Source organism: Rhinoraja longicauda, chromosome 1 (genome assembly GCF_053455715.1).
Source record: "Rhinoraja longicauda isolate Sanriku21f chromosome 1, sRhiLon1.1, whole genome shotgun sequence".
Lineage (NCBI taxonomy): Eukaryota > Metazoa > Chordata > Chondrichthyes > Rajiformes > Arhynchobatidae > Rhinoraja > Rhinoraja longicauda.
The window spans coordinates 63,277,498-63,297,602 of NC_135953.1; the positions used below are offsets into that span (position 1 = coordinate 63,277,498).

At 43.9% G+C, this 20,105-nt stretch overlaps 1 protein-coding gene across 4 annotated transcripts in view; it reads left to right on the top strand.

Moving 5' to 3' along the window:
* Positions 1 to 11,914: 11,914 nt before the first annotated feature.
* tec (tec protein tyrosine kinase) overlaps positions 11,915 to 20,105 on the top strand; it is a 100,531-nt gene continuing 92,340 nt past the window's right edge. For 3 of the 4 annotated variants that reach the window (XM_078398764.1, XM_078398769.1, XM_078398812.1), the window contains exon 1: positions 11,915 to 12,049. The gene's annotated coding sequence lies outside the window, so the exon portion shown is untranslated. Of the gene's footprint in view, positions 12,050 to 12,073; positions 12,222 to 20,105 lie in introns of those variants that run through there. The other variant, XM_078398778.1, reaches the window with a different exon arrangement.

The following is a 20,105-nucleotide window of genomic DNA, read 5'->3' on the forward strand; positions in this document are numbered from 1 at the left end:
TATCAGTATACAATGAAACATTGATATAAGCAGACATGGCCACCTTTGCTCTTGTCTGAGGATTCCATACAGTCGACACAATAAATGGAGAAACCCTCAGGGCCAAGTGAGTCAGGGGTGAACCATGTTTCAGCGAAGAAAGAAGCCTTCCCTAATCCCTCTTTGAGTAAGTAGCTCTGTGGCACTTCTACCCAGTTTAAATTGTCTCAGTCAACTTGACACCAGAGTTGCAAGTCACTGTTCAAGCAGTGTAATGCTGCCAACTGCACAGACTTGCTTGGAAGGATATTAATTAAACAATTTGGTTATTTGTTGCAGTCGTGCAAACATGAAATTTACCACGAGTTACATTCTCAAATCTGACATAAGAAACAAGAGCAGCAGAAAGCTGAATTGACCCTCAAGCTTGCTCTTTCTATTCAATTACAATACATCTGAGCTGATATTGGCCTCAACTCACTCCTTTCTGGTCCCTTTCTTGTACCACTCCTATAAACCCCCCAAAAATGTCCATTTCAGTTTTTAATATATTAATTGACTCAGTCTCTAAAGCATTCTATTGTAGAAAATTCCATGTTTCATGATCATCTAAAAACAAACTACCTCATCCCCGCCTTAAATTTTTGACTCCTGTTCCTGAAACCAGGCTTTCTAGTTCTAGGTTCCTCCAGAAGGAGATAAGGTTTTTCTGTATCTGCAACAGCAAGCCTTCGGAATCTTATGTTTCAATAAGATGACCCTTTGTGCCATTTCTCAAAAGATAATCCTTTTATTCCGAGCTTAATCAAGTGAACTCTGATCTGCTCCAATGTGAGTATTTCTTTAAATCAGAACAAAACCAGTCATTCAAGTCCTCATTAGTTGTGAGGGGTAAGGGTGACGACGTTCCACAGAGAAAAAAAACCCCATGGATACCCCTGAGGCTCTGGCAATGATCTTTCCTCATGTTTGCCAAGCTTCAGCTTGAACAAGCTGAAATGTTCAAGCTGAAGCTTAGCAAACCTGAGGAAAGACCAAAATTGCTCGTACATGTAGCATTCCTTCACTTTTATGCCTCTGGGAATAAATGAAGTGGACCTTGCAAGTACTAAGCTACTAAGCAGATAATAAGGATGACGTGAATGCAGTATTTCAGTTGTGATCTTACTGATGCTCTGTGTAGCTGTAACAATACTACCCCTATTTTAATTATTCATTCCCTTGCAACAATGGTCAATATACTGTTTGGCTTTCCAATACTTTACTGAAAATGCATGCTAACTTTCTGTCTGATGTATAAATACACCCAGATCTATCTGTACTCTCTCACCATCTCACCAGTATTTTTTTTATACATAGAATCATAGAGTTATACAGCATAGAAATAGGCCCTCTGGCCCAACTTGTCCAACCTGAGATTGTCCCATCTGCCTGCATATGTCCCATATCCAAATCTACTAAATTCTATAACCTCTCATTTCTCATTTTATACTCCATCTGCCAAACTTTATTTTCACTTATTTAACCCTTCTATATCCCTTTAAATACTCTTTGTGTTCACTTTGTAATTTACTTTCCCACTTATTTTTGTAACGTCAACATTCAGTATCTGGTTACAGCATGCTCAGTTCATTCATCTGTCATTCATAAAGAATGTAGGTTGTTGGGTCCCGTGGCATCCAGAAGTTACACCACACCAATGTAATAACGACACATTTAAATGTCAAGAGTCAGGAGTGTTTTATTGTCATATGCACCGAAACAGAACAATGAAACAGGTTTGTGAACAGCAGCGTAACAGATTTGTAAACACAATGCTCAATAGATAACATAAAAACAAACAAAAATAGAAGTTCAATAAATAAAAAACACAATATAGTACAAACCAAAACACAAAGTTTTTTTGTGCCACCAAGGGAATTCGTAGTATGGAGTCCATAGTGTTTGATAACCTTATGGTAGTTGGGAAGAAGCTGTTCCTGAACCAATCGATGTTACAGTTGTCAGACTCCACTACCTTCTTCCAAATGACAGGAGTGAAATGAGAGCATTGCCAGGGTGGTTTGGGTCCTCAATGATGCCGTTGACCTTTTGAAACAGCAACTCCTATAGATCTCTTCAACAGTGGGAAGGTCACTAACAATGATGCATTGGGCAGTGTTTGCCACTTTTTGTAATCTCCTTTGTTCCTGGGTGTTTGCGTTGCCAAACTTTGCCATGATGCAACCAGTCCATATTCTCTTTACTGTGGACTTGTAGAAGTTCAAGAGAGTATTTGTCGACAAAATGAATCTCCTCAATCTTCTAAGGAAGTAGGGGCATTGATGGGCTTTCTTTATGGTTGCATCAATGTTTAGGGTCCATGACAGATCTTCAGGGATGTGTACACCCCAGAAATTGTTGACTATCTCCACCACCGACATGTTGATCAACACAGGATTGTGGACCCTCAGCCTTCCTCTTCAAAAGGTAACAATCAGTTCCTTGGTTTCATTGACGTTGAGAATAAGGTTGTTGTTCTGGAATCATTCAATTGGATGATCAATCTCCCCCCTATATCCTGACTTATCGGGATCTATAATTTGTTCAACAACAGTGATGCCATCAGTGAGTTTAAAGATGGAGTTTGCAGGTGATGATGTTGTGAACTCCAAATGACTGCTTTTCATAAGATCGTATTTATGTATCAGTCATGGATTCCCACATTTTCCACTGTCAGAAAGTAGGCCAACTAGTCTACAGATACACTACCGATTTTCCGGCAACAGATGGTCTTGCACCTCCTTTAATCTGGAGAAAATTATGACAGCGCACTTGAAATTCCTGCAACAGCCAGACTAGTTCAATAGGCGACCAGAGATGGCATTGCGTGTGGCACGCGTTCTTTCGGGAGTAAAACTTAAGTTCTATTTACACACGTAATTTTTTCCCAACAAACATTGCAATAGATGATCTTCTTATCGTGTCCACATCACAAGATTAGAAATTGTTCAGCCAGAGCTGAACACACCTCTCGGCATCAGCATACAATCGCGTCTTGTGCTTCTTGTGCGTAGTAGTGGAAGGATTGGTGGAAACAGGACCGCGACCTCCAGTTTATATTCCATTTGGAATATTTTGGAAGACCAAGAACCAAGACGTGAACGCTCTTTCCTTGACCCCACAATAGATGATGGTTTGTTATAACACAATATTGTTGAATATGAAGCATTCAATGTTTGCATTTTAGCTATTTTGCCTCGCTCTATGATTAAACTAATGCAGTGTCATACATTACATGTTGCTATGTGGGTGCAGAATAAATAGTTCAATATGGTTTTGTGTATGAGTAAATTGCCTGCTGGAAAATCCATATTTTCACATAGCTCAAACATTGCAGCCAAACGCAATTGAAATACCAGGTGTGAGTTGCTGTTCCTTTATTCCTTGGGATTTCCAAATATTTCGCATTAATTTAAGCCATGCATTTCAAAACAACAACGTGAAGAATATTCTTAGAGCGACGACAACTCGGGGAATATATTTCAGTGAGTCAGTGAAGTGAGCTCTGAAGCCCAGTTTGACATTTGACAGGCATTCGGAGAAGCTATTTAAATGTAAAAATAAATTGCAATATTATCTCTTCAATGGCAGTATTTTACAATATTGAAATGCACCAGTAGACTAATAGAGACACAACAAACTTTCAGATGGTGGAATCTTGAGCCAAAGAAAGTGCTGGTGGAACTCAACGAGTCAGGCAGAATCTATGGAGGGAATGGGCAGACATCGTTTCAGATCTGGACCCTTCAGAGTTGGTTCACAGGAAGTGCTCCAGTACATTGAACGCACCTGCCGACGAGACTTTGGAAATGGCGCCAAAAGATGGTGGCGTTTGCATGTGTAATGTATGCAAAAAATGTCATATGTGACAAATAAAGCATAATTGAACCAGATGGAAATGCGCCATGTGGCACACACTCTTTCGGGACATGTGCCTCTGTCCCTAAAGGGTTAATTGCCTACATCTGCAGTGATTATTGTTATGTGACCTCTCTCTGTTGGTTCAGCAATGGCTCTGGAACCAAGGGAGCTGGAAAATTGGTGGTGTGCCTGTAGAACCCATCTTTCTTTATTTGCCTTTACAACAGAAACGTTAGTCAGGGATACTGGACGATTTGGAAATTGAATTTGATATCTTCCAGCTGTATATTTCTGTTTAATGTTTGAATCACAAGATAAATAAAATTTATAAGACTATTCCATAAATCTAGGGGAAAGGTTGTCCCATAATTGCTTTTGAATTAATTTAAGGTTTTGATCTCCGTTGCCCACCCAAAAGATCAATTCAACAATCTTCATCACACTTCCTGCCCATGTACTTTCATCTTGGTGGTCACCCATAGAACCTTGGCTTCATCTTCTTCTTACACTCTCCCCATTTGTGAATTTATCAATAACAGGAACTAGGATAGAGACAAGTGGTATAAATGCAGCTTAACTTTTCTACCTTTTTCAATGGATTCCCAACCAAGTTGACAGGTCTGTCCTCTAGCTGCATCTTATAATGAAACATTAGGTACTTATTAGTCTGCGTAACTGATGACGTTGAGATGATCACCGAAAAGTTGAGTGCGCAATTACTGGGCACAGGGATGTATCAACACAGAAGGAGAAAGATTCTGGTAACACACTTAAGAAGTATCACTTTTAGTGAATGGATAGGTTGAATGGTTGTGGGTAAAGTCCACTTCATAACTTCATGGCACTATTTAAAGAAAGGTTAACAATCTGTGATATGGGCAATATTTACACCTTAGATAGCATGGAAAAGGGATTATCGCCCTGATCTCATAGATGTCACCCAAAGAGTTGTGAGTCTGTGCCACAGAAGGCAGTGGAGGCTAATTCGCTGGATGTTTTCGAGTTAGATTTAACTCTTAGGGCTAAGGGAATCAAGGGATATGGGAAAAAGGCAGAATGGGGTACTGATTTTGGATGATCAGCCGTGATCATATTGAATGGCGGTGTTCGCTCGAGGGGCCGAATGGCCTACTCCTGCACCTATTTTCTATGTTTCTATGTGGGACTTTGTTTCTGTATTTCCTATATTATACCAGTCACTGCCCTTCAAAACGTGCATTATTACAAGGCTTGCTGGCTTCCTTTTATTTTTGCTATCTTCTTTCCCTCTTTTTCTTTGTGCCTCTTTTCCTTCCCACGTCCACCCTACACACTTAATCGTTCATCTCTCCTACCTCCACTCTGCATCCCACATGTCTCTCTTTTGCTCTGCCCCCCTCCTCCCTTCTCTCTCCCATTCTAGCTCAGGCTTAGTGCGGTTATGACATTTTAAGTGCATTGACAGATTTGCATCGCTTGAATTGGAAGTTTCTGATTCTTCCATATGATATTTCAGACCCCACAACTCTGTGAAATGCTTAAGAAGATAACTGCAGATGCTGGTACAAATCAAAGGTTTTTATTCACAAAATGCTGGAGTAACTCAGCAGGTCAGGCAGCATCTCGGGGGAGAAGGAATGGGTGACGTTTCGGGTCGAGACCCTTCTTCAGACTGACTGTGAAATGCTTCCTTGCCCATTGTAAACCTTCCAAAATGTCTTTAAATCTGTTGTCTATAGTTAATGAGTTCTCACCAAAGAGAAATAAGTCCATGAAGGATTAGAAGTATATGGAAAATAATAAGTATGCCATTCTGTTCATCGACTGTTCAACACCATCATCCCCTCAAATCTTTTCATCAAATTCCTGAATTTAGTGAGATATTGTATCTGCACAAACAGAAAGTGCTGGAAACACTCTGCAAGTAATGCAGCATCTGTGGATAAAGAAAGATACTTTTTCAGGTGAGGGATGTTTTTCAGAAGTGGAATAGATAATGTATAAGGTGGTTTTACTTTCAGAGAGAGGATTGGAATATCCGTGATATGGTGGGCCAGCGTTGCCATAACACAGGCTGTTGATAGTCATCCATTGATTGATTATTACAGGCAGTTAGAGAAAGAGAATTAAAATCTGTGAAATGCCCTGGATCCTAGACCCAGTTTCTGACCGAGATGGCACATTTTCCTTCCTAATTGATTGCCTAGAATGTTAAATGGTGTCTGAGATCTTACCTCTTGGGCATTATTGAAATTGCAATGATGGCATCGCAAATTAATTGCTCAATGACATCCCACGAACCAACCATATGATGTATCTCTTCCAGCCCTCCATAATTTCTAGCTTGCCACCATTCATTCACTATTTTTCAAAGAGGAAATTTCAGTCGCATCAGCCTGACCAGTAGATAGTACCCTGCTGCAGTACTGCATCTGTCACAGACTAGCAACTTGAGGACAGTTCTTAGCTTGAGAGTACATTAAAACCTCAGCCTTACCACCTTGAGTTATATTCCCCCTGTCTCCTTGACATTATGAGAACATTGGTCATAGGTTAAAGCATTGTTCCTGAGAGTGGACAATCCAGTCTCAGCAAAAATTTCAGTTGGGGCTACAATGTTTGAAAATCTAATTTTGGATGCAATGTTGGTTTGAAGTATTTCTAGTCAACCATGTGCAGTTTAAATGTAATGAGGGTTTCTTTCACCACACTTTCTTTCAGTGAATTCCCAAACCTCACCACTGTCTGGCAGAAATGCTTTTCTGTCAACTTCTCTCTAATCCTGTTGCCAATTAACTTAAATCTGACGTTTGAAGAAGGATCGTGACCCAAACTGTCGCCTGTCCAATCCTCTCCCTTATGTCACCTGACCTGCTGAGCATTTTGGGTTTTTCCTCAAGATTCCAGCATCTGCAGTCAGTCTCTGGTGTCTCTAACTTAAATCTTGGTCGCCTGATATTGACCTCACTGCCAAAGGTGTCCTTCCAGTTCATTTTGCCCAGGCTTCACTTTTGTTGTAAACAAAAATTGCCTTCCCTGCCAGTAACTGTAATTTGTCAGCCCTGGCAACATCCTCATAGGATTACTGTTCGTTCTCTGTGTGTTTTTACTTCCTTCCAATAATCTGGGGACTTGAACTGTACCTAATACTTGAACTGTGACATAATTAGTAAAACTTTCAGTAATGTCAGCATGGCCAGTAGATGGCGCCCCTTACTGCAGTGCTGTACGGGTGACTCTGAGCTTTTCATCTAAGGGAATGTACAACAATTGTGTCACTGTAAAGGGAACATAAATAATCTTCCTTATGTGGAAGTGTATTACAAACTAAAGTTGTTGTGTACATCTCCTGCATCAATGCAGAAAGGGTCATCTTTCATACTATTTTTATGAAAATGGCAACACAAGTAAATAGAGTGGTAAAGGTGGTGTGTGTCATGTTTGCTTTCATTGGTTGAGGCATTGAGTATTAGAGGCAGGAAGTCAAATTGCAGCTTTATAAAACTTTAATTATGCTGCATTTGGACCATTACATGCAGTTCTGGTTGCCTCATTATAGAATAGATGTGAAGGCTTTGGGGAGCACTCAGAAAATGCCATCTGGATTAAAGGATATTAGCTATAATACAATACTACAATATATCTTTATTGCCATTGTACAGGGGTACAACGAGATTGGGAATGCGCCTCCCATACGATGCAATAAATTAATTAGCTAATCAGTATTAATTTAAACAACCCAATGAAACCAATTAGAAACAGTTTTAAAACAGAATAAAGTGCAAGTAGATCTGTGCCGGTTCACTGTGCGATATGACCATCTGGCTCAGCAGGACCGGTTCATGGCAGCGATGGCCCTGGGGATGAAGCTGTTCCTGAGTCTGGAGGTGCGAGTGTGGAAGGCCTTGTAGCGTCTGCCCGATGGTAGAAGTTCGAACAGACTATTGCAGGGGTGTGAGGAGTCTTTGTGTATGCTGGTGGCTTTTCTGAGGCATCGTGTGTTGTAGATGCCCTCCAAGGCTGGTAGCTGTGTCCCGATAGTCTTCTGAGCTCCATGGACTACCCGCAGAAGAGCTTTCCTCTCTGCCTCCGTGCAGCTGAGATACCACACAGGGATGCCATGTGTTAGGTTTATCCAAGTGGAGATTGGATAAACTTGGAGTGTTTTCTCTGGAGCATTGGAGATTGACGGGAGACCTGAGAGAGGTACATAGAAAATTATGAGACATAGAAAGGATAAACAGGCAGAACCATATTCTCGGGGTGGAAATGTCAAAGGCATACCTTTAAGGTTAGAAGTGGAAAGTTTAAAGGAGATGTGCGGGACATGATTTTTACACAAAGAATGGTGGGAGACTGGAACCCACTGACAGACATGGTGGTAGAAGCAAATATGATCGGGAGTGTTTAAGAGGCTTTTAGATGGGCATATGGATTTGCAGGGAATGGAGGGATATGGATCAAAGGTGATTAACCTGTCATCATGTTTGGCATCTTTATACTAAAACTCGTTTGTTTGTTTGCTTGTTCCTGAACCACAGCCAAAATGGTACACGATAGCCTGACCATTTTAGGCCCACCTTACTCACTGTCGTCCCTTTGGTGCTACTGGAAAAGGTTTCATTGAAATCGGTGTTATATATTTAAAGTTATTCACATTTTAAAGTTTAAATCTATCTCCTAGGGAGGGAGGGAGGGGGTGGAGGGAGGGGGGGAGGGAAGGGAGGGAGGATAAGGGGGGTTAACAGATCTTAAACCCCATTTTTTTAGGCCTCCTCAGGTTATTTACACATGTCTTATTTTCAGCCTCTGCGTACAATTGAGCATTTACTGTAAGAGTCCAACAGGATGCATTTTTCAGCTGCTGAGGAGCTGAGGGTATCTTCTGTCATGTGGGAACTCAGTTCATGAGAGCTTCTAAACTGTCTGGGTTACGAACCATTCTACATACAGAACCCTGTTGTAACCTGGGGAGGACTATTTGGTGGTGCAGTGCCTTAGCAACAAGAGGTACACAGCCTAATTTAAATCTTTATGGCTAAAACCTGAACTTTTTATGTTATACAGTATCTTTGAAACTCATTGAAATTGGCATTTATAGGACAAAAATAAGTATATGTTTGCAGTTTTCATTCATAAATTCATCATGATTGTCCCACATAAGTGCTTATGTATTTTGAGCAGATATTTTATCAACTGGGTTTTGAAACCTAACTGACACCACAACTAAAGAACCAACTAAAAAAAAAAACTCCTTTGAGACACAGTGCCTGTACATAAGTGGAAAAAAATCATTTCACAAGCTTTATCGCTAATGTTTTCAGATTACTATAAAGAGTTACTCATCTACATTTATCGCCATGTCCAATCCTGAAGTATCGCTCTGGAACAAAAAGTGCTACTTTGTATTCTAAAAAAAGGGTCTACGGTCGCTGAAGGAACTCAACAACAAGTGGCATCTGTGGAGAGAGAAAAACTGTTAGTATTTTAGATCAATAATCTTTTATCAGATAAAAGGGGAATGATGCAGAGAAAGAGAAAACTCAAAAGAAAGTGTGTATCAGAGTAGACTCAGGGAAACTACATGTCAAATGGGGCGAACAAAGGCAATAAGGTGACAATTAAAAGACAGCTTTCTATATGAGGTGGTAAATGGAGGAAGGAAAGTAATCGCTTGAAATTGCTGAAAGGAAAACTGAGAAAGTAGAAACCTGAAATTAAAACACTGAAAGTGCTAAATCAGAAATTATACACAAGTGTTGTGCCTGGGAGGCCATAATGTGCTTAGTTTGAGATGAAGAGCTAGTCTATGAGTTTACAGTGATCTCTGTTGGAACATTGTAAAGATAGACACATCAGAATGAGAGTAGGTTGGAGAACTAAAGTCACAAAGTACTGGAAACCTGAAAACACATTTGTGGAATGAATGAAAGTATACTGCACATAGGTCATTCGATTGCCTCAAAGTAGGGAAGACCGTATTTATCATCAACAAACAGTATACCTAAATTGATAGAAATGCAGATAAATCACTGCTTCACTTGAAGAATTTATGGTCCTGGACAGTTTTGAAGAGTAGGTAAAGCACCAAATGTTGCTTTGGGATAATGCATGGTATTGTTGAAGGCAGAATTGTGAACCAAAATATCCAGAAGTCCCATGGGGCTGGGAAATTCCTGCTGTTCTGTACATGAGCTACTGACAAGGATCGTGTTACTATTTGGTTACTTGGTTTTGCCCATGGAAGCTCAAAGCCAACTCTCACAAACTTTTTCACACCACCCACTGCACCATGATCTTACCAAACATGAGATCATCATTTTCCCGACTGCCATTTGCCTCATCTTCAATTTATGATCTTCATTGCATAGTCTCCCAATCATACACTACTTTCTTTTACATTTTCCACAAGTAAGACCATTCTGCTAGACTTTGTTTCAGCCTGTTTTTATCCCATTTGTTTATACATTGATACTTTCCCCCTCATTCACTCTTCCCAGCCACATCTTTTTGATGTCTCAGATATTAGATGTTTCTAGGTACATTCATACCACATTCCAGTCTGGGTTTGAAGAAGGGTCCTGACCCAAAATGTCGCCTAATCATGTCTCCAAATAGCTGACCGACTGAGTTACTCGGGCTATTTGTGTTTTGATCAAGATTCCAGCATCTGCAGTTCCGTGTTTCTAGAGTTTTCGTCTTGTTCACGGTGGCACTGTTATAGATTTGGGGGGAATTGATGATAATGAGGGATAGATGATTTGAGATTAGTGTAAGTGGGTCCTTGAAAGGCGGTATAGACTCAGTGCGCCGAAGAGCCTGCTTCTGTATTGCAGGATTTTGTAACTTCTGATGATCATATGACTCCCTCCCTCTGCAGCCACTCCTGGCTGATATTTTTTAGTTTAGTTTAGTTTAGAGATACAGCATGGAAACAGGCCCTTTGGCCCACCAGGTCTGCGCCGACCAGTGATCCCCGCATATTAACACTATCCTACACATACTAGGGACATTTTTTACATTTACCAAACCAATTAACCTACATACCTGTAGTCTTTGGAACCGAAGATCTCAGAGAAAACCCACGCAGGTCACGGGGAGAACGTACAAACTCCGTACAGACAGCACCGGTAGTCGGGATCGAACCCGTGTCTCCGGCACCTCATTCGCTGTAAGGCAGCAACTATACCGCTGCGCCACCGTGCCGCCCCTGTTGTTTCTTTACCTGACTCATCACCACCATCTTTCATCTTGTACTATTAATACTCCGAGGATTTAACCCTTTCTGACTTCCACTCCAGTCACAATCTTCCCCTTTTGTTCACACTTCCCCATTCCAAAGTAAAACATGCTTGTGTAACTTTTTCCAGTTTTAATGAAAATGCATCATTCTCAAAAGAATGTCAAATGATCTGCTAAATGTTTCAAACATTAACATTTTCTTTTGTTATCAAATAATTGTGTTACTTTGGATTGTTGATACTTCAGTTTCTGGAGGCTGCATAATTGCGTCCCAGAATTGTTTTCAGCATGGATGGGAAAGATTTAGAGGGATAGTAATGGTTTAGAGGGATGTGGGCCAAACGTGGGCAGGTGGGACTATTGTAGGTGGGGCATTTTGGTCAGCATGGGCAAGATGGGCCGAAGGCCGAGTTGTATGACTCTATTTCAGGTAATTGCTGACACTAGACAATCACCAACCTAAAAAAATATGTAATGAGTTCAATCCGTTTATATCACAGAGCATATTTGATGCTATCAGTTCTTTAAACCATATTTAAGCAGAGACTGAAGGGTCCCGACCCAAAACCTCGCCTATTTACGTCCTCCACGAATGTTGCCTGACCCACTGAATTACATTGTTTTTTACTCAAGATTCCAGCATCGACGCTGTATATCTTTATATCATTGTGCATTTTCGTTTATGCATTGATTGAAGCCGGTTTCGTTGACAGAAATCGATACCGAACTGGAAAGGGTCGGATTTCCGCAATCCGTTCTGCACCTTCCAAGAATACTGTGTCCCGGCGTGCTCTGCTTGATGGTGTCTTTTTGCGGCTTGATGTCGCGTGTTGCAAGTAGACGGGCGGCTGAGTCAAGTGTCCGGTTCACACACAAAAAAGCGGAAAGCGAGAAGCTTTTTTGGGGGGGCTGGAGATCTGCAAAAGAGTGGCCAACAAATTGGCAGGTAAGGGAGGCAAAGGGCGAGCACACGCGCACACAGGGACCCTGGAAACACCTGTACCGCATTGAGGTAGACCCGGAGAGCGCGCTCCAGGGACAAAGACCGGTGAGCATTGGCGAGCCCGGCCCGGCCCGGCACGGTCACTATGAACCTGCTCCGGTCCCATCAAAACAAAGTGCGTAACTTGTTTTTTTTTTTAAAGAAAGTAATTGGAAACAATATATTATTGGTGCAAATTAAGTGTGAGGTTAACTTGTGAGCAGCGAATTGTATATGTTGTGTGTGCTGACACTCAGGAAGTGATTTCGTATAAATGTTGGACGAGTTGTCGCTAAGATGTGAATTGATATGACACGCGGGAGAAAAACATTTTTTAGACTATTTCTTAGAGGGAGATTACTTAAGTCGAGTCTACTCGCCGTCTGCATGGCTGGAAGTGTTTAAGTCAGAATTGGTGAATTTTGTGTACAGCGTACGTCTTTAATTACTGATTGTCGCGACCGGGCTTTTCGAGTGCTTTGAATTTGCTTGTTTCACTTTCTTTGCTACAAAATGCCATTTCATACATTGGGTACAATTTATTTTTAATCTAAAATCTTTAATCTGGAAAGAGAGTAGTACACGCCACTATTAGAAATAACCGGTTGTGTAACTCTGAAGGCATTTACATAGTTGGTTGTACTTTGAATGACCTGTCGTACAACTACTTTTACATCGGCGAAACCAAGCGCAGGCTCGGCGATCGCTCGGTCCGGATTTTTTTTTTTTTTTATTATCAAAAAATACTTTATTCAAGTTATAAATATCATTTACAAAACATCATTTTTAAACAAACCCATCCGACATTTCCGGAGGTTACATATTCAATACAGGCATTTACTTAGACATTTACATACATTTACATACATATCCCTTATTTGGAGGGGCGTCTCTCTCCACCACACCCTGCCCCCCATGTCCAGCAGCGGAAGGACCCTAGACTGTGGTCCTCCCCCACAGGGCCTTGGCGTTGGCTGCACCGAGCTTCAGAGCGTCCCTCAGCACATACTCCTGCAGTCTGCAGTGGGCCAGTCGGCAACATTCCTTGACGGACAGCTCGCTCCGCTGGGAGGTCAACAAGGATCGGGCAGACCAAAGAGCGTCTTTCACCGAGTTGATGACCTTCCAGCAGCACTCGATGTCAGTCTCGGAATGCGTCCCTGGGAACAGTCCGTAGAGCACAGAGTCCTCTGTGACGGAGCTGCTCGGAATGAATCGTGACAGGGACCCCTGCAGACCTCTCCAGACTCTCCTGGCAAATCCACACTTTTTGAAGAGGTGGGCCACCGTTTCCTCTCCGTAGCAGCCGTCCCGAGGGCAGCGTGCGCTGGTAGTGAGGTTCCGGCGGTGCAGGAAGGATCTGACTGGGAGGGCTCCCCTCACCGCCAGCCAAGCCAGGTCTTGGTGCTTGTTGGTGAGTACTGGCGATGAGGCATTTTGCCAGACAAGCTGGGCTGTCTGTTCTGGGAACCACGCCACAGGATCCATGGAGTCATTCCCCTGCAGTGCCTGCAGGATGTTCCGTGCTGACCACTGCCCGATGGACTTGTGGTCAAAGGTGTTGGTCCGGAAGAACCTGTCCACAAACGACAGATGGTTCGGCAATGTCCAGCTGACTGGCACATTGCGTGGCATCTGCGCCAGGCCCATCCTTCGCAACACCGGGGACAGATAGAACCTCAGCAGGTAGTGGCATTTGGTGCCCACGTGCTTTGGCTCTATGCTCCGCCTGATGCAGCCACACACGAAAGTGGCCATCAGAATGAGGGCGACGTTGGGCACGTCTTTACCCCCGTTGTCTGCCGACTTGTGCATTGTGGCTCGTCGCACCCGGTCCATCGCCGACCCCCAGACGAAACGGAAGACGGCCCGGGTGATCCCCGTGGCGTAGGAGGGAGGGACGGGCCACACTTGCGCCAAGTACAGCAGCCCCGAGAGCACCTCACACCTGATGACCAGGTTTTTCCCCGTGATGGAGAGGGAGCGCTGCTTCCACAGCTCCAGCTTCTTCCCCACCTTGGCTATCCACTCCAGCCAATTTTTGTTACATGCCTCAGCCTTCCCGAACCAGATCCCCAGCACCTTCAGGAAGTCAGGCTTGATGGTGAAGGGGATGGAAGATCGGTCGGGCCAGTTGCCAAAGAGCATGGCCTCGCTCTTCCTGCGGTTTACCCTGGCCCCCGTGGCCAACTCAAACTGGTCGCAGACGCTGATCAGTCTGCGGACCGACCCTGGATCCGAGCAGAAGACGGCGACATCGTCCATGTACAGGGAGGCCTTGACCTGAGTGCCCCCACTGCCTGGCAGTGTCACTCCTCTTATGCTCGCATCCTTCCTGATGGATTCGGCAAAGGGTTCAATGCAACAGACGAACAAGACAGGGGAAAGAGGGCAACCCTGCCTGACTCCAGACCTGACGGGGAAGCTGTCTGATTCCCACCCATTAATTTGGACTGCACTACAGATTTCAGAGTAGAGCAGTTGTATCCACTTCCTGATTCCCTCCCCAAAGCCCATTTTGGAGAGCACGTCCCTCATGTACGTGTGCGATATCCTGTCGAAGGCCTTCTCCTGGTCCAAGCTGACCAGGCAGGCATCCACCCGTCTGTCCTGCACGTAGGCAATGGTATCTCTCAGCAGCACCAGGCTGTCTGAGATTTTCCTGCCAGGTACAGCACAGGTTTGGTCCGGGTGGATCACCTGTCCCAGAGCAGACTTGACCCGGTTGGCGATGGCCTTAGACAGGATCTTGTAGTCTACATTCAACAATGTGATGGGTCTCCAATTCCTTAAGTCATTCATCTCCCCCTTCTGCTTGTAGATCAGGGTGATGTTGCCCTTCCTCATAGAGTCTGACATGCTGCCTGCTAGAAGTATATCGTTGTACACTTCCAGCAGGTCCGGGCCCACCCAGTCCCACAGAGCCGAGTACAACTCTGCCGGTAAGCCATCGCCTCCGGGAGTTTTACTCGAGTCAAAGGAACGGATGGAGCCAGTCAGCTCCTCCAGGGTCAGTGGTTGGTCCAGACTCTCCCGCTTGCTGTCGTCCAAGACTTCCGTGATGGAGGACAGGAAGTTCTGGGAGGCGGTGCTGTCTGTGGTCTTTACATCGTACAGATCCTTATAAAAGGATCTGCAGATCTTGAGCATGTCTGTCTGCGAGGATGTTACCGAGCCGTCCTCCTCCCTAAGGCTTTTGATCACAGAGCTCCCCCTGTGAACCTTATGGAAGATGTAACGTGAGCACGTCTCATCCTGCTCAACATGGCGGACCCTGGACCGGAAGATGATCTTGGAGGATTCAGAGGTAAAGAGCCGAGCTTGCCGGCCCTTCAACTCTCTCAGTTCCTCCCTCACATCCACCCCTCTCCTCTGCAGAAGGAGTAGCTGCTGCAAATCTGTCTGGAGTTGACACAGTTCCCTCTTACCCTGTCTTGCTCTCTGAACACCTTTGGAGACGAAGAACTTCTTGATGTTCTCCTTTGTTGCCTCCCACCAGAGTGTCTGGGAGTCAAAGAGGGGCCTCACAGTTCTCCAACATGCGTAGTCCCTCTTTAGCTCCTTAACGTTCTCCGGGGTCAACAGCTCCACGTTTAGCTTCCACGTCCCTCTGCCCGCCTTCCGGTCCTCCTGTAGGTGACAGGTGGCCTGAAGGAGGCAGTGGTCAGAGAAGAACACCGGGGCGAGGTCGGTGTGTCTGACCGTGACGGCCCTCGATGTGAAGAGGAAGTCTATCCGGGACTGGGCTGAACCGTTTGGTCCTGACCAGGTGAACCGTGGCTGGACTCCGCCTGCAGGGTCACTGAAGGCGTCGCGCAGCTTTGCATCTTTGACCGTCTCCACCAGGAGTTTGGAGGTGCCGTCCAGTCTGTGGTTGGCACTGCCGGATCGTCCAGCCGCATCGATGATGCAGTTGAAGTCACCGGCCAGAACGAGCGGTCTAGACGTGGCCAGCAGCGGTGGGAGCTGCTGGAGGACGGCCACCCGCTCGCTCCACCTGGGTGAGGCATACACATTAATCAGCCGGAGCGGAGAACCACGGTACATTACATCCACCACCAAGAGACGACCCCCCACCACCTCCCTTACCTCAGTGATGGTGAAGCCCCCTCCCCGCAGCAAGATCCCCAGACCGGACGCACGACAATCATTTCCCCCCGACCATACCGACAGTCCGTGGGGCCACCATCGCGACCACCTCCGATAGCAGCGAAGGTGTGGCAGCCCGCACTCCTGTAAAAAAGTCACATCCGCCTTTACCTTGGCCAGGTACTGCAAGGCGGATACACATCGCACAGTGCTCTTCACACTGCGCACGTTTAAGGATGCCAGTTTCAGCTCCATTGTCCTTTAGAGTCCCAGGCGATCCTCCCGCATGCCAATCATCTGGCTGAGTTCCTGCACATTTTTGTCGCACAGGTAGTGGTACAGGTTGGTGGCTTCCTCAGCACAGGGTGTATTTTCTGGCGAAGCCACTGCGCTGCTCCCAGTGTCCTGGAGCTGGGGCCCATTGGCCACTGCACTGCTCCCGGTCTCCCGGAGCTGGGGCCCATTGGCCACTGCACTGCTCCCGGTCTCCCGGAGCTGGGGCCCATTGGCCATTGTGCCGCTCCCGGTCTCCCGGAGCAGGGGCCCATTGGCCGTTGTGCCGCTCACGGTCTCCCGGAGCACGGGCCCATTGGCCGTTGTGCCGCTCACGGTCTCCTGGGGCTGGGGCCCATTGGCACTGCTCCCAGTCTCCTGGGGCTGGGGGGCAACAGACACGTTCTTTCTCTTACCTTCCTCCTCCCCCGTTTTCTTCCTCTGCCTCTGCCTCCGTTGTCGGCTCTTCCTGGTCGTCTCATCCTCCGATGCGGAGAGGCTGCTGGCCTCGTCCTGGGAGAGGACTCTTTTTTGGGACTTGCTTGCCCCCTCCGTCTTTTTCTCCGTGCGCACAGCCTTCAATGTTTTCCTCGACTGTACCACCTTCCATTCCTCCTCTTCCTGTTCCCCCTCTTCCATCGACTCACCCTCGTGGGCGGGGGCCTGGGGGGCTCTGTCCTGCGGTTGGGGGCTCCTGGTGGTCGCGTTGTCCTCGCCCCTGCTCTCCTTTCCTTTTTGGACTTTTTCCGTGGTAGGAGGCGTCTCGTCCACCCTGGGGGTGCTGGCAGCGGCCCCTCTTATCGCCTGTGCATAAGTGCTTGCTCTTTTAGGGCAGGCCCTGTAAAGGTGGCCTGCCTCCCCACACAGGTTGCAGCTCTTACTCTCTTTACAATCCCTTGTCTCGTGGCCTTCTAACTTGCAGTTTCTGCAGACGACTGTCCTGCATTCTGCCGCCACGTGCCCAGGTTTGTTGCATTTCCTGCACACCCTGGGCTGCCCCACGTACGTCATGTAGCCCCGGTTCCCTCCGAATTAACCAAACTGATCTCCCGGTGGCCGAGTGCTTCAACTCCCCCTCCCATTCCCAGTCTGACCTCTCTGTCATGGGCCTCCTCCAGTGCCATAGTGAGGCCCACCGGAAATTGGAGGAACAGCACCTCATATTTCGTCTGGGCAGTTTGCAGCCCAGTGGTATGAACATCGACTTCTCCAACTTTAGATAGTTCCTCTGTCCCTCCCGTCCCCTCCTCCTTCCCAGATCTCCCTCTATCTTCCTGTCTCCACCTATATCCTTCCTTTGTCCCGCCCCCCTGACATCAGTCTGAAGGAGGGTCTCGACCCGAAACGTCACCCATTCTTTCTCTCCCGAGATGCTGCCTGACCTGCTGAGTTACTCCAGCATTTTGTGAATAAATACAACTACTTTTCCTCTGTTCACGGATCCTGTCGGTCCAGTATTTTTTCTTTTAATTTGACACCTCTTATCAGGACCTGTCATTTTAAAAAAACTCTCGCAGAAGAACATTAAACCAGATCCAACCAGACAGATCAGTGAAATGTATGTGGGCTTGGTGACTTCTTGGCCTCGGACCCATTGCAGAATCTGCCAAGTTAATGATCTTAAAAATTCATCTGAGTTAGTTTTGGCCATGACTGATTTATGTAACTCTACTATTAAATAAAAAAAACAGGACAGAACAAGGGACGTTAGAAAAGGAAATTAAATTATTAGAATTAGGAAACGCAAAAGACCCAACAATAGATAAACATAATAAGATAACATTACTGAAATTTAAACTTAATCGAATATTATCGGCAAGAGTAATAAGATTATTTCAGATCACAAAACAAGTACAATTTGAATTTGGGGATAAACCACATAAACTTCTAGCACGACAATTGAAGAAACAAGAAAAGGAAAAAACAATTAGTAAAATCAAATCAGAGAACGGGGAACTATTAACTTTACCTAAGGACATTAACACAAGGTTTGCTCAATTTTATCAAAATTTATATACATCTAAAACTAACATTGAAGACAATAAAATTATAAATTTTTTAGATAAGTGTAACTTGCCAAAATTGGATATCTTAGAACAAGAGGAATTAGGAACCCAGATTACAAGTGAAGAAATAAGAGAAACAATAAAAGAATTGAAAAATGGGAAGACTCCAGGGCCTGATGGTTTTAATAATGAATTTTATAAAAGATTTCAGGAGTTAATGGCCCCACGATTACTTAAATTATACAGGTACGCTTTTACCGATAAGAAATTACCAGAAACTTTAGCAGAATCCACAATTATGCTTATACCAAAAAAAGATAAAGATTTAGAAGATCCGGGCTCGTATAGAGCGATAGCACTGTTAAATACAGACCAAAAAATTTTAGCAAAGATTTTAGCAAGAAGATTGAGCAAATATATTAATAAATTGATAAATCAGGACCAAACGGGGTTTATACCCAAAAGACAATCATTTAACAATTTGAGACGACTTTATAATATAATGTATTCACATAAAGGGGAAAAGGAAGACTTAGCAGTTATATCTTTGGACGCAGAAAAAGCATTTGATCAGGTAGAGTGGCAGTATTTATACATAGTACTCCAAAAATTTAATATAGGAGATAATTTTATTAGATGGGTAAAATTATTATACGATAAACCAACAGCAAGAATATTAACTAATAATACGTTGTCTCAAAAATTCCAATTATCACGGGGCAATAGGCAGGGATGTGTTTTATCACCCCTGCTATTTGCCCTTATGATAGAGCCACTGGCGGAAAGGATAAGAACTCATCCGAATATTCATGGATACAATACTAAGGACTCTAATAATAAAATTTCATTATACGCGGATGATATACTTTTATATATTACAAATTCAAAAACGAGTATCCCGAACGTATTAAATGTAATAGAGGAATTTGGCTCCTTTTCTGGATATAGAATAAATTGGAATAAAAGTGAAATTATGTCATTACATCCTCAGAAAACGAATCATCTATTAAAATTTCCATCTAAAATTGCAACGGAAAAATTTAAGTATTTAGGTATTCAAGTTACCAGAAGATATAAATCATTATTTAATGCTAATTTTAGTCCTCTGTTAAATAAATTGAACGCTTTGATTATATTTTGGAAAACGCTCCCACTATCATTAATTGGCAGAATAAACGCTATCAAAATGATAGTGCTACCACAAATATTATATTTATTTCAATCCATACCAATATATATACCAAAATATTTTTAAAAAAAACTAGAGTCTAATATTACTAATTTTATATGGGACTACAAAGCACATAGAATTAAAAGAAATCATTTGTGTAAACCTAAAGATGTAGGGGGACTTGCACTGCCTAATTTTTTATATTATTATTGGGCAGTGCATATTAAGAATATTATTTATTGGTTGGAGTGTCCTTCTCAACAGATGGAATGGATAAGAATGGAAAAAGAGGATTGTCTGCCTTATGATTTAGGAGCGATCCTCTTCTCCCCGATAAAATTGAATAATATATTATATAAGAAGAATCCAATTATACACAATATAATTCGAATTTGGAAACAAATAAAATTAAATTTAAAATTATGAAACTTATCTTCATTAACACCAATAGTGAATAACCCGGTATTTAAACCAGCTATTA